Source organism: Hippichthys cyanospilos, chromosome 8 (assembly GCF_059441005.1).
Source record: "Hippichthys cyanospilos isolate Australia breed blue-spotted pipefish chromosome 8, RoL_Hcya_1.0, whole genome shotgun sequence".
Lineage (NCBI taxonomy): Eukaryota > Metazoa > Chordata > Actinopteri > Syngnathiformes > Syngnathidae > Hippichthys > Hippichthys cyanospilos.
Window position 1 is genome coordinate 9,836,614 of NC_142376.1, and position 14,381 is coordinate 9,850,994.

General features: G+C 37.4%; 2 protein-coding genes and 1 long non-coding RNA gene across 5 annotated transcripts in view; 2 read left to right on the forward strand and 1 right to left on the reverse strand.

Annotated features, from left to right (window-relative positions):
* LOC148420092 (serine/threonine-protein kinase VRK1-like) overlaps window positions 1-14,381 on the forward strand; it is a 311,189-nt gene that overhangs the window by 262,753 nt on the left and 34,055 nt on the right. The window lies entirely within an intron of this gene.
* LOC148420094 (uncharacterized) overlaps window positions 1-14,381 on the forward strand; it is a 235,676-nt gene that overhangs the window by 219,012 nt on the left and 2,283 nt on the right. The window lies entirely within an intron of this gene.
* The window catches only part of LOC148420096 (uncharacterized), a 92,023-nt gene that overhangs the window by 65,568 nt on the left and 12,074 nt on the right, over window positions 1-14,381 (reverse strand). The window lies entirely within an intron of this gene.

Genomic DNA, 14,381 nt, shown 5'->3' on the forward strand with positions numbered 1-14,381 from the left:
TTTGACTGGTTCTACTGTTGCACCTTAAAACATTTCATTGATTGAGGGTGCGCCTTATAAACTGGTGTGTCTTATAGTGCGGAAAATACATTGTCTTTTAGAAGTTCAGGTGATATTTGACCAATCCGTCTCCTATGACACATACCAAACATGTGTCCAAATTCTGTATTTTCCGTGTACGCAACCTCGATAAAATCAGATTAGCAATCTCCCCGCATGACATGAGATTGCTTATACAGACCGTTGTCTCCTTCCACTCCAGATACCATGGGTTTCTTTTCCACTCCCTAACCAAAACTGTTCGGGATACCCTGCAGCCAAGCATAACGCAGCCGCCACACGACTAACCTCCAAAATACTCTCACATCACCTCTGTCCTAAAATCCCTTCAGTGGCTCCCTCGTCCTGAGGGATTCAATTCAAAATACTCACAACCACTTACGAGCGCTCTACGGACAGCTCCCCAACACCACCCAATGTCACTGAACTAACCTGCTCGCCTCAACTTATTATCGCTTAAGGTCTTACAGCCTCAATGTTCCTTAACCATTTGGTGATCTTTCTCTCAGTAGAAAGCGTCAAAAGGATTTCAAGCTGTTTTACAAGTTCTTTCAATAATTTTATTCTTTGATCAATGTATGCGTATTCGACAGTAAATTAAAAAATAGGTTTTTATTTTATTTGTAAGCCCATTTTCACCTGCATGTTTTAATCTTTTTCTGTGAAGGCTGCTACTGTCTAAGTTTAACCAGAAACACACCACTAGTCATCATTATTGAATGCCTTTTAGGGACATTTATTTGGGCAAGGTAAACTAGCCTGAATCCCCTGTATATAAACAAGCTGTAAACATTACATCTTCAGAATATTACTCCTTGTGAGATGATGGAACGTTGAGTTCGTCAGAATGGACCCTCACCAAGTTTGACCAGGAGAATGTGCATATGCGCTTGCGCGCGTGCATGCGTGCACCTCCTCCCTGTTGGTATCTAAATTAAACTGTCTTTATCTCCTCCAGAAAAAAAGGAAGCGAGAGGATTGGAAGTGCTGGGGAATGGGGGTGAAAATTAATTTGTTAGATCAAAAAAAATATTTAATTTTGCTTCACATCAAACAAACGTCTTCAAGACAGGGTGTACTGAGGCAGGCCCGCCTTTTTCTTCTTCTTACTCCACTTTTTCTTGATCTGCTTCCTCTTTTCCCCCTTTAATTAAAAAAGCATTCTATTATTACGGCAGATGAAAAGGAAACATCTATTCAAACAGTGCAGTCGTACCAGACTACCACTAATCTTTTGGTAATTATTTTTTAATTGAATCTTTTGAACGCAAAAGCCCTGAGCAGATGCTTGCATTGCTGCAATCCCACATTGCACACCACGGCATGTGTATGAGATGATGCCTGTTTCACCAAGAGCAAACGGTCAGGCATGGAACGAAAACCGACTCTCATTGGAAAGAGCGAAGGGAGGCCTTGGGTGGAAGAAAGGCCATTACAGAGATGAACGTTTATATACCACAAATACATCTTACTAACATTTCTTCTCAAATTCTAACGGACCGGTACTTCTTAACTCTTCTACCTTTTGCTGCAATTCAAATGTTTTCTCAAGTTTGGGTACAAGCATCTTCAATTCCTTCATAGTGCTGATTCAAAGCCCAGATCAGACTTAAGGGATGGAGGTTATTTCTTTAGTTGGGAGAGATCCCAAAACATGAACCGATGGCTAAACTTTCAAGCGTTTCGTCTCTCTTAAAGGACCTTGAAAACACCTTATTACCACAGAGCCCTCCATTTCACTGACATTTGATATGCCTCTACGTCTGAGCTAAGCATCCTGGATGCTGCGTGTATAAAGTTCTCCCTCTGAGATGCCTTAGAAGTGCTTAAAAGAGGCAGATGCAAAGAACGGCTTAAGGAGCAGGCAAATAGAAGCAGCTCGGCGAAAAAGGCGTCTTTAGCTTGGCTGTATGCGCTAGCATATTGGATGTTAATCATGTTGAGTACCCGTCAAAGCTCACCCAAGCAGGTTAAATCACATTAATTGTACATGTGTATTGGAGTGTGAATGAGGGTGTCTGCATGAGGTAAAGTGTCGGACAAAGTAAGTCCATGACGGTGTTTGCTTAAACTGTGTGTTGGCTCAATTCCGTCACTGCGAGTCAAGCGCGGCGTTTGAGGCTGTGCAGATCAAGCGTCCAACAGCAGGAAATCTACAACAAGAGAAACATTACAAGGTTGTTCTTCAGGTATTCATACGTTTGTGCTTATGCAATAACTTTTTTTGAACAACTTCCCCTGTGTCTACTCATATTTAGACCTTTACCCTTGCTCAAAAAGTGAATGAAAAATAATCTGCTATATGCTTTCCATTTCTAAATTATTTCGGTAGGTTTGTACACTCAAGCACAGGTGCACAATCCATCCATCCATCCATCCATCCATCCATCCATCCATCCATCCATCCATCCATCCATCCATCCATCCATCCATCCATCCATCCATCCATCCATCCATCCATCCATATACACATACATACATAGACAAATTTGACTGGTCAAAGGAAGAAGCAAGCAGCAAATATTCACAGTCATATCTTTCACACTTGAGTCTTCAATAACCTAATATGCGTGTCAGTGTTCAACCCCATGGACGCCAAATTGCGAGGTCAGTCAACGCCCCACCCGGAAAAAATACATTTTGCACATCTCCGCGTCGCACATTCTATATTTCAACAATTCAATGAATCCCTCATTCAGTTCAGTGTCATCTCTCCAGCAATTTCTACATTAATTACATGATCTTGTTGAATTAAAACAGTAGTTTATATGAATATGGTGTACCTATTTCTGTTAACAAATCATCGGCTTTTAAATTTGATTGGTCATTTTGTAAGATGCTTGTATTAAAAGTATAACTATTTTTTCAGTCTTGCCATTGAGTCTTGTAGTTTCTGTCATGACCCAAAAATAAGTAGTCAATGATCGATCGACCTTTGACAAAGAGAAGAAAAAACAAATGACAAAACTTCTAAATTCAGGGATTTTGGGACCCATCTCAGCTACAAACATACCATACAACTGTTTCCACTTAATTTTTAATTTTTGCTATTCAAAATAGCACAGTTAAGTCACAAATGGTCTTTCGGTGATGTGTTTGAAGTAAACAAAGATATGTTTTATTTTGTTTGGTTTTTTTCCCCTGCAAAGGCTCTTAAATGTGTAGAAGCTCTTTGCACTTGATTGTGCCATCAGCCGTGCTTCCAACAATCAGGTGCTGATTAGCTGAGAACCAATAGCATTCACAGTAAAAGAGCATTTTATTTTCCAATTCAAAATCTGTTTACTTTTTTCCTTGTTTTATTTATTTTAGCCTGACACCTGCTGGCATAATTCACTAAGTCTGCGCTCTGACGGAAATGGCACAAATATACACTCATCCATTTGTAAACAGCACATTTATTTCTTTTACTGCCATTTTCCATTCACTGTATTGAGATCAAAGAATCAGTGATTTCCTTTTTGCAAACTATTTCTTTTGTAGGTGCTTCAAACGTTTGTTCGATTTTAGTGAGCTCTGGCAACCGTTAGAGGTTGAAATTTTAAATAAACCTGCAAATTGATGCAAATCTGAAACCTGGAATCTGTAAAGGATTTTTTTGGTGCTGGTTTACCGCAATTAATTTGGGAATATTTATTTATTTATGTAGTTTTATTTATTTAACTTAATTATCCTAACAACCTGTGCATGCCATAATAGTAATTCTAGAACATCTCATGCCAGTTAGAGAGGGATGTTGTTAATATGTAGCAAGATAGAAAAAAGGGTACAAAAAGTGCTGAGGCAAATCGTTTACATTTTATACTGCTGATGCTATAATTTATTTTACTTTTAACTCAGCATGTGTCCAATCTAAAGGGAGATTTCAAACCAGGGTGGCAACATGGCATGAGAAGGGGACCAAATATTTTTTAAAGAGCCACATGCAGCAGAGATAAATGAATGGGCTGCTTTCAAAAAAACGTTTATCATAACAGCTTTCTTTTAGAGGTAATAAGGCCAATAGTTCATGATTTTCAAGATGTTTGGGTGACCTTGACCCCGTACTCTACGAGACGAGATCCACCCGTGCGATGAACAACAACCAGGTCCCATCTCGCCTTTCAGAACACGGTGACTAACTGTAGCTTGTAAAATAGTCATTCACTCAAAACAGCACTTTTGTCAGATGATGGGATAAATGGGGAGAGCTCGGACAAATGTTGTTTTCAGCTGCAAGGCCCATTGGAGGTACAGCTAAATACCAATAATTTCCTGATTTAGAGACTGGCCACAGGAATGAAAACATTCCTGTAATACAAAACCTGACCTAAGACTCTTAAGACCCATGTCTTTGAAATGCTTTCTTTAAATTACATTTTATCTGCAGTACTCCGCAGTATTTCTCATATTTTTTTAATAACATTCCGTGCACTTCTTAGTGCATCGTTTTGCTGCCTTTTGCTATTTTTCCCCCCACAGTTTTAGCTATTTCCACCCTTTGCACCCCCTCCATAGCAGACTTTCTCTTATCTCCATCTGTTTTGGAGTACAGACAAAATCTGTACATAATATATACACACATACATGCATGCTCAAGCATATGGGCATCACACACCGCCGTGCGCGCACACACAACTGCACACACCTACCCCAAGTGTCTTGTCCTCTCTCTTTTTCACCACTTCCCTTTTATTCCCCTCCTCTCTCTGCATTTGCTTGGAAAATGTTTGAACTCCTCAGCTCGCTAAGATGTGCTGAAACAGAATATAAATTAGTGCCCCCCCATCTGTCCTAATGCTGCTGCTCCTTATGCCTAAGATGCTCTGCCCCCCTTCGCCGCCACCGCCGCCGCCACCGCCGCCAACCCCTCCCCATGCATAAATGATAAAACAATACAAAAGGAGGAGAGGCCTGCTGTCGAGGCACACATAAAAGAAGCACTGAACTCCAAGTCGGAATGACAAGATTCAAAACTTCCTCAGAGAGGGTGACTGGGGTGTGGTGCTTGGGGGGGACAACAATGAGGAGCATGTCGACATGTTTATGTATGTAGAGTGTGTGTGCATCAGTGTCCATTTCAACGCTGTGTACAGTACACCGTATTTACATTTTACTTGGCATATTTGGCAACAACAGTTTTTCGAGAGTTTCTCGAAAATATACTCTATATAACGGAGGAAGTTGAATTTCGCTTTGACTATTTTACTGGATGTCCAATAGAAAAATCATGTATATATCGAATACACAACTACTACCTTTCCGTCTTTTCGATTCACTTTGCGCATTAAGATCTGACTGTTTTGTCTAGGAGCATTTTAGGAGCAAACACATAATAATTTAAGCTGAGTATCTTTTTTACAGATAACAGAAGTAATTAAAAAAAACAAACTGTTTAACAGTAACTCTGTATGCAGTGTTCCCTCATTTGTTGTGGGGATTACATTCCCAAAAATACCGTAACCAAAATTTACAAAGTAGATATTGAAATTTTTGCGATCCCTTTCATTTTGGTTTACTTCTGCAACCTGTGAAATGTGAAAAGAATAAAATGTAACCACCAGAGAACTCGACCAACTTTGCTCTAACTATATTTTATATATAGGATATACAGTAATAATACATCCCTAACAACAATGTTTGTGACTTTTATATTTCCATATGTTTAGCAACATTATTCTTTTTTGAAGGAAAAAAAATCATATTCAAAATAAGTGAATATTAAGCTAACTATATGTTGTAAAGTTATTAAATGAACATATTTATAGAATGTATTATGAATATAATTATCGGTACTTCTATGCAGTTTAAATTGTATGTGTTCAATTGTCTGATGAATTGTGTGCATTATTTTTGCTTTTGAGTTCCCTTAAAAAGATTTCATTGCTCAGCTCATTTGACCTCTCCCGATCTCTCTCTCTCTCTCTCTCTCTCTCTCTCTCTCTCTCTCTCTCTCTCTCGCTCTTTCTCTCTCTGTCTCTCTTGCTCTCCCCTGGCTCTATCTCTCTTTCCCACTCCCTGCATATGTATTAAGAGGGAATTTGTTGTCCCTAGACACCAATTTGCATTAAGTGCACGCCATCATCAGTTCAAGAGAGGCAACATCACACTGTCTCCTTATTTTATTATTTATTAATTTTTTTTTAACAGAGCACAGGCTGAAGCTTGTTAGGCCCATTTAGACAGATATGCTAAACATTTCTCTTCTTAAAGCGCCTTCGTCAATGAAGAGCGACGGGGGAGGGTGAAGACCCAGTAGAAATTATTGAATTAAGGATTTATCCAATCGTTTAGCAATCCCCTAACAGCTCTAAGTGAAGACTGCGCGCATGTGTGTCATCAGTTAAATGTACAGTTCTATCAGAGCTGAAAATAAAATGTTTTTAAATGTGATTAATTCAAATTAATCACAAGCACCATACACATCTTTCATCTATTCATAGTCAAAAATGTTTTGAAAGATGTAGGTCTTCTTCTCCAATATCACAAAATTCTGACCTTGTAGATGTTTTTTTCTGGATGAATGGACCTTTTTCTTTTTCTGGATGAATAGACTAAAGTTTCAACAGAACTTGGAAGTTATATAAAAAGAGTTTTCAACATCAAATACAAATTATAAAGGGCCACACTTATTTTTTTCAATGAGTCAAAGGTCCATGAGTTGCTGGACCCGAATGTGATAATACTGTAATACTGTATTCGGAATAAATGGCCTTTTGTTATTCAAATAATCAAACAAAAATAACAACTAAAATAAAACAACAGCAAGCTAACTGGCTAGACAGAATGTAGCTGGCCCCGGGCGGCAAAGATTTACAGCACCAACAAGCACAAAGCCCATCCAGGTTCAAACAGTCAAACTGGATCTTTCAGTAATTGGTTTAAAATGTCTTTTTTTTTTTACACCCGTGATTGTACTCATATATTTCAAGAACATACATGTGTGCATGGTGTATCAGACTTTTAGGTTATCCAAAATAAGAAGTGAGTATGGTAAACTAAGAAGAGCAGGGTAACAGGTCAGTGTACAAAACAATAACAATGAAATGAGAGGCATAATTTAGAGTGATCCACACCAAAGTTCAGCTACAATAATAAACACATGAACATTATATCCGTGTCAAAACCAATAAGTGTGATATTTTAGAATGCAGATTTCTTGATACGGCCCTGATATTAGATTTCATTAAATTATGTAAGTTTACCTGCACACAATTGCTGTGAGAATAGAAAAACCTCCTACTGATAGACACAATATTGTTTGTTAACATAACTGAGTTTTAAAACATGAGGGATCCCACGCATGACGAGGAAAAGTGCTCTTACAGTATGTGGTGTACTCAAGAAGACCAACTGAGAGGCAGCATGGTTCCACAGGACTTAGTTAGCTAGCTTATCAGTTCACAAAATTTGATTAACGGATCTTAATTTACACACCAAAGATTAACTGGCATGGAAGGACGATGTTGGGGAATATGCATGTTTGTTACTTCTTTATTTTCAGACCGATCTCAATACTCTTGAGTCACCGATACTCAAACCAGGTTCAAAATCACTTTGGGTGTACAAAAATTGCCCTCCAAAAATAATTACAAAACAATTCTATCTATTCTGAATGAGCGGTTCCGTTAAAATTTAATGAAATGAATGGCATTATTTAATGCTTTTGACCTATAATGTTGATTTTGTGACCATTAACGTGCTCCAAAAGAGCAGCCAATACTGGTGTCGGCAGCTATGGCGAATACCTGGAAATCTGGCCAGGTATTGATCGGATATCGATACTTGGTATGATACTCACCCATCTCTACTGGGATACTAATTGAAAAGTTCATGTAGCTTGGTAAAAAAGCAACTGGCTTATTACAATTCCCCGAAAAATTGTGGGGTCAGCTTCAGAGAGCAATAGCTGGCTTACGCTGCCATGCGACAGCAAAGATGCAGGTAATAATAAAAGCCAAATACCATAATATTAAAACAATAATGATGTTTCATTACTTCAAATCAGATCACATTTCACAAAGTCAGCAAAACCTCTGTCAAGAGAATCCGAACAGTCTATTCGTGATTTATTCACAAAGGACGTGTCACATTTTATTGTTGCAATAGGGAACTGTTTAAATATGTGAAAATAATGCACATCACATAGGATAATATGTCTTCTTTATAAGTACTGTAATATACTTGAGAACGTTAATTACATTTTTAATTATTCTACCGGTAAGTCTTTTAACAACTTAATTTCACTTGTGAAATCATCAGAATAGCATAATTGATACAATAATCGCCCCTGAAATAAGACAGCTTGGTGTGATTAATTCATTAAGCCAATGAAAAAGACAAAACCATTTTCCCACCATCTTGTGAATAGAATATCTATTATGACTTAATAATAAGTATTGGACAGTCTTTTTTAGGAGCGACTATGAAGGCGCAAATGCCACTTGAGTCAAAGCCCTTTCGCTTCCTCTATCGGACAGGCAGCTTAACTTGAAGTTATTTAGAATTAATGTAATTCACCCAGGGAGATCCAAGGTCCATTGAACCTTAGATATGTCGTCTTTTGTCTGGGGGGCTGAACAATGCTCTGTGATTTTAGCAGAAGCTAATATGATTAAAGCACACTGACAATAGAAGGTGTAATTCATTTTATCATTGGGGAATGTGGACTGGGCCAGGAGAGATGACAGGTTAGATTATTGAGGTTGCTAGGGTGCTTGCTCATTAAAATACTGCAGAGAAGATGGACAGCCAAATGGGTTTCGCAAAAAAAAAAAAAAAATGGAAGAGAAATAAAAGAAAAGAGAAAATGACAGCAATAATGTTCATTTCACTTAGTGGTAAGGGGTAGCAAAAGTGCATATTTCAGTGAAAAACGCCAAAACACAAGGGTGGAAAAGATTCTGGTTTGGAAACAGTCTTACATTTTTTTAAGGCGTTAGTGCACCATTACTGTACTTTCTCACTTGAGACTGGACACTTTTCCTCCAGTGAAGGTCTGTTTTTCATAAGAGTCAAAGTGGAGCTAGACTGTACCGTATGACGAGGCTTTCATACACAGGGAGTGCCTGGCACACTCGCTAAGCTCCCAGTCAGGGGAGGAATACCACTTCACATGTTTGCCTATAAAGTTACATGCCCATTAGGTCACCGCAAAAGAAGTGTGCAATATTTACAGTCTGGATGATTAGGAATAAGCCTCAAATAATATCAAATTCTGCAACCCACACAAAGAAAGTAGGTGGTGGCATGGGGGGAAAATACGGTGTAACAGTTTTTTTTTCGTGTTAGTGGGGGTAGAAGGGTGACAAAAATGCAAGATGGTTGGAAACATACATGGAGCCAAGGAATCTGCCGCTTTAAGTTCAAAGGTCCTCATTCTGAAATTAGTTTTTTCTTTTCATTTATTTCATGTTAATTCAAATCAAGAACACAATGATGAACACAACAAAAGTGCCGTTCATATGAAGTGTGTTTTAACAAACAACAAGCAAAGCTTTTGTAACTGTGGTGTTATGCATGTTCTCAAAAAGTTGTTGCCTCTACCTTTGGAAAGGTACAATTTGTGCTAATACAGACAAGAAGAAAAGTGAAAATTTGTGATGTGACGTTTACAAAGGAGTCTTGGCTTTTGAACAGCTCTTCACTGTGGAAAGAGACTTGAGTCTGTAAGGAGCCGTTCATCCCCCACTTCTGTAGAGCACGACATTAGCATAGCATAGCATATTAGCGTCATGCAATAGTGAGATTTAAAAAAAAAAAAAAAAAATCACAAGGAGGGACCGAGTGGAGAGGGAAGGAAAGGGAGGGAAGGAGGGAGGGGAGGGGCAGAGTTGGAGCAAAGTGTTGGAGCAAAAGAGTTGGAGACCGAGTAGACTTGAGTGGCTGCACACTCAATTTGATAAATATGATAGCTCATGTCAAAATATTTCTGATTCATTATTCAAGCGTGCGCTAGTCCATGTGTGCAAAGCATTTTGCATATTTATGTTTACCTACTGTATGTTCTAAAGTGAATAAGAAATAATTTAATGTTTTTTTTTTTTTTAAATTTCATAATTATCATTTTGAGTATTTTGGAAGAGGACAACCTCTAAATATCTCTTAAAAACCTAAAGTAATACATTAATTTCTGTAATCCCAGTATTTATTTTTGGGGTAAAACCTTGACATTTTAAAGTAAAATCAAAGACAAAAGAGTCACTCTTAAATGTCTCTTTTTAAGTGACTGATTTGTCCCATTGCTCATGAAAAAAACAAGAAAAAAAAAAACTAAAAACAAAATACAATTCAACCAACTCAACTCTTCAACCTTTTTTCATTTCTTTGGAAAATGTCATTCATGTATTAGCAATGAAATGCTGATCTTTGAAGAAACCAACTCACTATCAGTGGCAAACCAGAGTAGAAGCAAGCTTTTTACTGTTGTATTTCACAATGGAAATTCATTTTGTCGGACAGTCTACGTATTTAGCCATTTTCAACTGTAAAAGTTATTTTGTCTATCAATTCATGCCTAAATTACTTTTTATGCTCAAATACTACTTCTAAGATGTAGGGGGAGTGACCAATCAAAGTTCAGCTTGTGATTATCACATGATCAATAGGTGGGCTGTGATTGCTTGTTGCCCAAGCCTTAAGCATGGCAGATTTAAGTCAACACAAGTGGAAAAATGTGTTTTCAATTGTATTTCATGCCCATGGACTAATTATCCCTGAAGAATAATTTAGTTCAGGTTAATTGTAAACAAAATATTAACTTTTTACTGCTGAAAATGGCTGACTCTGTAAGTAAATATTTTATGGAAATTTTACATTTTCATTGTTCATTCAGTGACTGAAGACAATCACTCGGTGAACGTGAAATTAAACACCCAAATCACATGATTTCCCAAGTTGCCAGTTCCAAAAATGTGTCCTTCAGGGAGTTCTGGCTAAAAATCGCACACCCGGCCAAATCTATCCACCCATTTTTTGGCAAGTGTGTCCAACTTTAGCTGTGCCCTTCATCGCCATGGTGACAACATCCATACTTGACATTGGCCCAGTAGTGTAAAGGGCGGGGTGACCAGTGGCTCACTTGCATGAGACAAGAGGACTTGCTAAAAATAGGCAGATTCCAGCCAAAGACCAAACATAGCGTGTGTATGGAGAGCAAAAATAAAATAATGATCCTCGGAGTATTTTGAGAAAAATCTGTCATGTCATTAAGACACCCGGGAACCTCTTTAAATTGTATCTGCCTAAATGTATTTTTCCCCAAGGTACAGCACACAACAGTGGACAAAAGCTATTTTTATATAATAAATAATGAAAAAAAAAGAAATCCAGAGATGGCTAGCATGCTGAAATGTACAGTATGTTCTATGGGACAGCCTCATTAATAACAGTGACTAGTGGATGTTCCAGAGAACAATTGCATTGTGTGGAGAAAAGATGACAAATACTCCTCTCTTTTCTCTCTAAGACAGCTCTATCTATTAATTACTTGTATAACTTCATATATTATTTTCCACAACGTCAGCGCCTCAACTGGTTTCTAATGGTGTGTGTTGATGTAGTTTCACTATATGAGGCTTGACTTAGGTGAGTCAATGGAGGCCTGCTTGGAAAATAAATTGTGTGTGGTTGTTGACAGTACCACTCAGTATTGCCTTTATAATGCATTTAATATTTTTGGGGCATCTTTATCTGACACAAAATTGCAGCCTCTATTCCGTCTCTGGCGTTGGTGTGTTAGCATTATCTGTTTTTTGAACCAGATGCTTTTTCATTCCAGTTGTCTCATTTGCACATATGTTCTGAAAGGATACTGCTAACACTGAAGCTCACTATTTACTGGATTTGAGTTTAAGATTTTAACATCTCTGCGCCAGGTGGTAATAGCAGGAAAAACTGTTTAAAAAATGTGAGCGTCATACTGTCAAATACTTGAAATTGTATATATATATATATATATATATATATATATATATATATATATATATATATATATATATATATATATAGAGAGAGAGAGAGAGAGAGAGAGAGAGAGAGAGAGACGGAATAAAAGCGTATACAGTATATATATATATATATATATATATATATATATATATATATATATATATATATATATATATATATATATATATATATATACGCTTTTATTCCGTCTCCGGCCCTCGTGTGTGCTCGCGCACCAAGAGTGGAATGGATTGATGAATATGGTTTGGGGAATTCATTTTTTTTTTTAATGTGATGAGTTAATTGTTATTTGTTTTTGCTATTTGTAATAATGTATACTCATGTAAGCACAATATCACACCACGGCATAGTAATTTATCACAGGGTCACAGTGGGAGCATATATTTTAAAAACTTCACACTTGCAAGTCTCAAGTTGACACTGGACCGTCATGTCCAATAAAAAACATCTCAGCAGAAAGTACAAACTAGGGAAAGAGGCTTGTCCCAGCAAACATGTTGAGTATTCTCACTTCTCCCATCCTCAGCTCCTCAGAATTTTTTTTCTCCATCCTGAACCCTCCACCCACTCCTTCCATTCCCCCTTTTCTACCCTTCCCCCACACACAATTGGCATTAGAAGATGGCTTCAGTGAGTCATCTTGGGACTGAGATCAAAGGCAAATTAAAGCCGACGTCTATGCAAAATGTAATATGGAAAACCCCCAGCTATGTCCTCACTATTGATTTTCACTCTTTTCTTCCAGCCCCACTCCCTCGCGCTGTTCTTTCTTCCCCATTTCTCGGCTTCATTTTTAGCAAAGCTCAATGCTACTTAGTGTGAAATATGGAGGACCTAGAATCCTGAAGAAAGAAAGAAAGAAAGAAAGAAAGAAAGAAAGAAAGAAAGAAAGAAAGAAAGAAAGAAAGAAAGAAAGAAAGAAAGAAAGAAAGAAAGAAAGAAAGAAAGAAAGAAATGGCTTCATATAGCTCTGGTTTTTTTGCATTTAGAGTCTATTTTGTGACGTAAGTAGTCCTGTAAATTGCACAGAGAATCCACTTGAGGCAAAGGTTTTGATATGAAAGGAGTGGTTGTAATCTGTTACGGCCAGGCAGTTCTTAAATTAAATAAATTCGACAGGCAGCATTACTCACATGCACTATAGTCATATTTTGCAAAATATCAAGTTTTGGGGGTAAGACGTAAGCGCAAGGCTAAATAGAGATTTAGATAGATTTCTTGCTCTCTGAAGTCACTCAGGCCCTGCAGGAAATTGAAATGAATCGGTGGGCCATTCTCAATATGAAAGGAGCCAGTGATTTTTTTTTTTTCTTTTTTAAACGTGAATATCTGGAATTGTGCTGTGGTCATGATTCTCTAGGATGGCAGCTTATTCACTGACAAAGCAAGTACCTTACTCAAGCACATACTTACAAAATGCTAAAACATCTCTACCATCCTAATTCAACGTCTGACAACATTATAACGGAAAATAATCAAATGTGATTATTTACCATTATCCTTTATAAGTCCTCAATGTTTGACTTTTATTTCCATCTATTACTAATGTAAACAAGTGATGACTGTTGTAAATTGTGGTTTGTTTAATACATCATTAATTTCCTTTTTTTTGATGTTAAGCATGTACAAACTGTCAGAAATAATTACTCATACTTTGATGTCGTCCATTTGCAGGGACTTGAAGCATAGGCCAGCTGAGAACAGACATTTTTTATTTTATTTTAGAAAGCCTCGCCCCCTAGGAAAGAGTAAACGTTTTGCCCTGCCCCCACTCACTGCAGTGACTAGAAGTAAGACTATTATCAATGAAAAGTTTGTGAGTACGCCTAAATTTGAGTTGTGTTTAATATTAACAATAGAAAAAATTTCAACAAATGTTAACTTTGTTTATACAGGCTTTATTTAGGTTACAGTTTAGTCTGAAACAGAAAAAAAATTACTGAAAATGGGTCAACAACAAATAAATAATGTCAATCCGACCAAGTGAATCGTTTGATACGGAGAAAAAAAAACTCTATATATAATAATAAATTATATTAGTATATTAGTCTGAAACATTAACACAAAAGTGCCAATATCTTGAGTAAACAACCTAAGCTGAAGACAAAGGCAATCTAAAACTTTTCATAACTACCGCACGGACTTTGACAATGGAAGTGCAACTCCGGTACATTACATTACTTACAAAGGAATTACGGAATGAATGATGCTGAGTTTGTACATCAGACTTTGGGCGGAGAGCGATATACCACTTTCTTGGCTCATGGGACTTAAAGTATAGCAAGTATCAAAGGGTTCTTCTAGGATTCTTGCATATTTGTCTTTTGGATTCGTTTTGTGGCACTTCTAGAAGATGAATAAGCTTACATTAG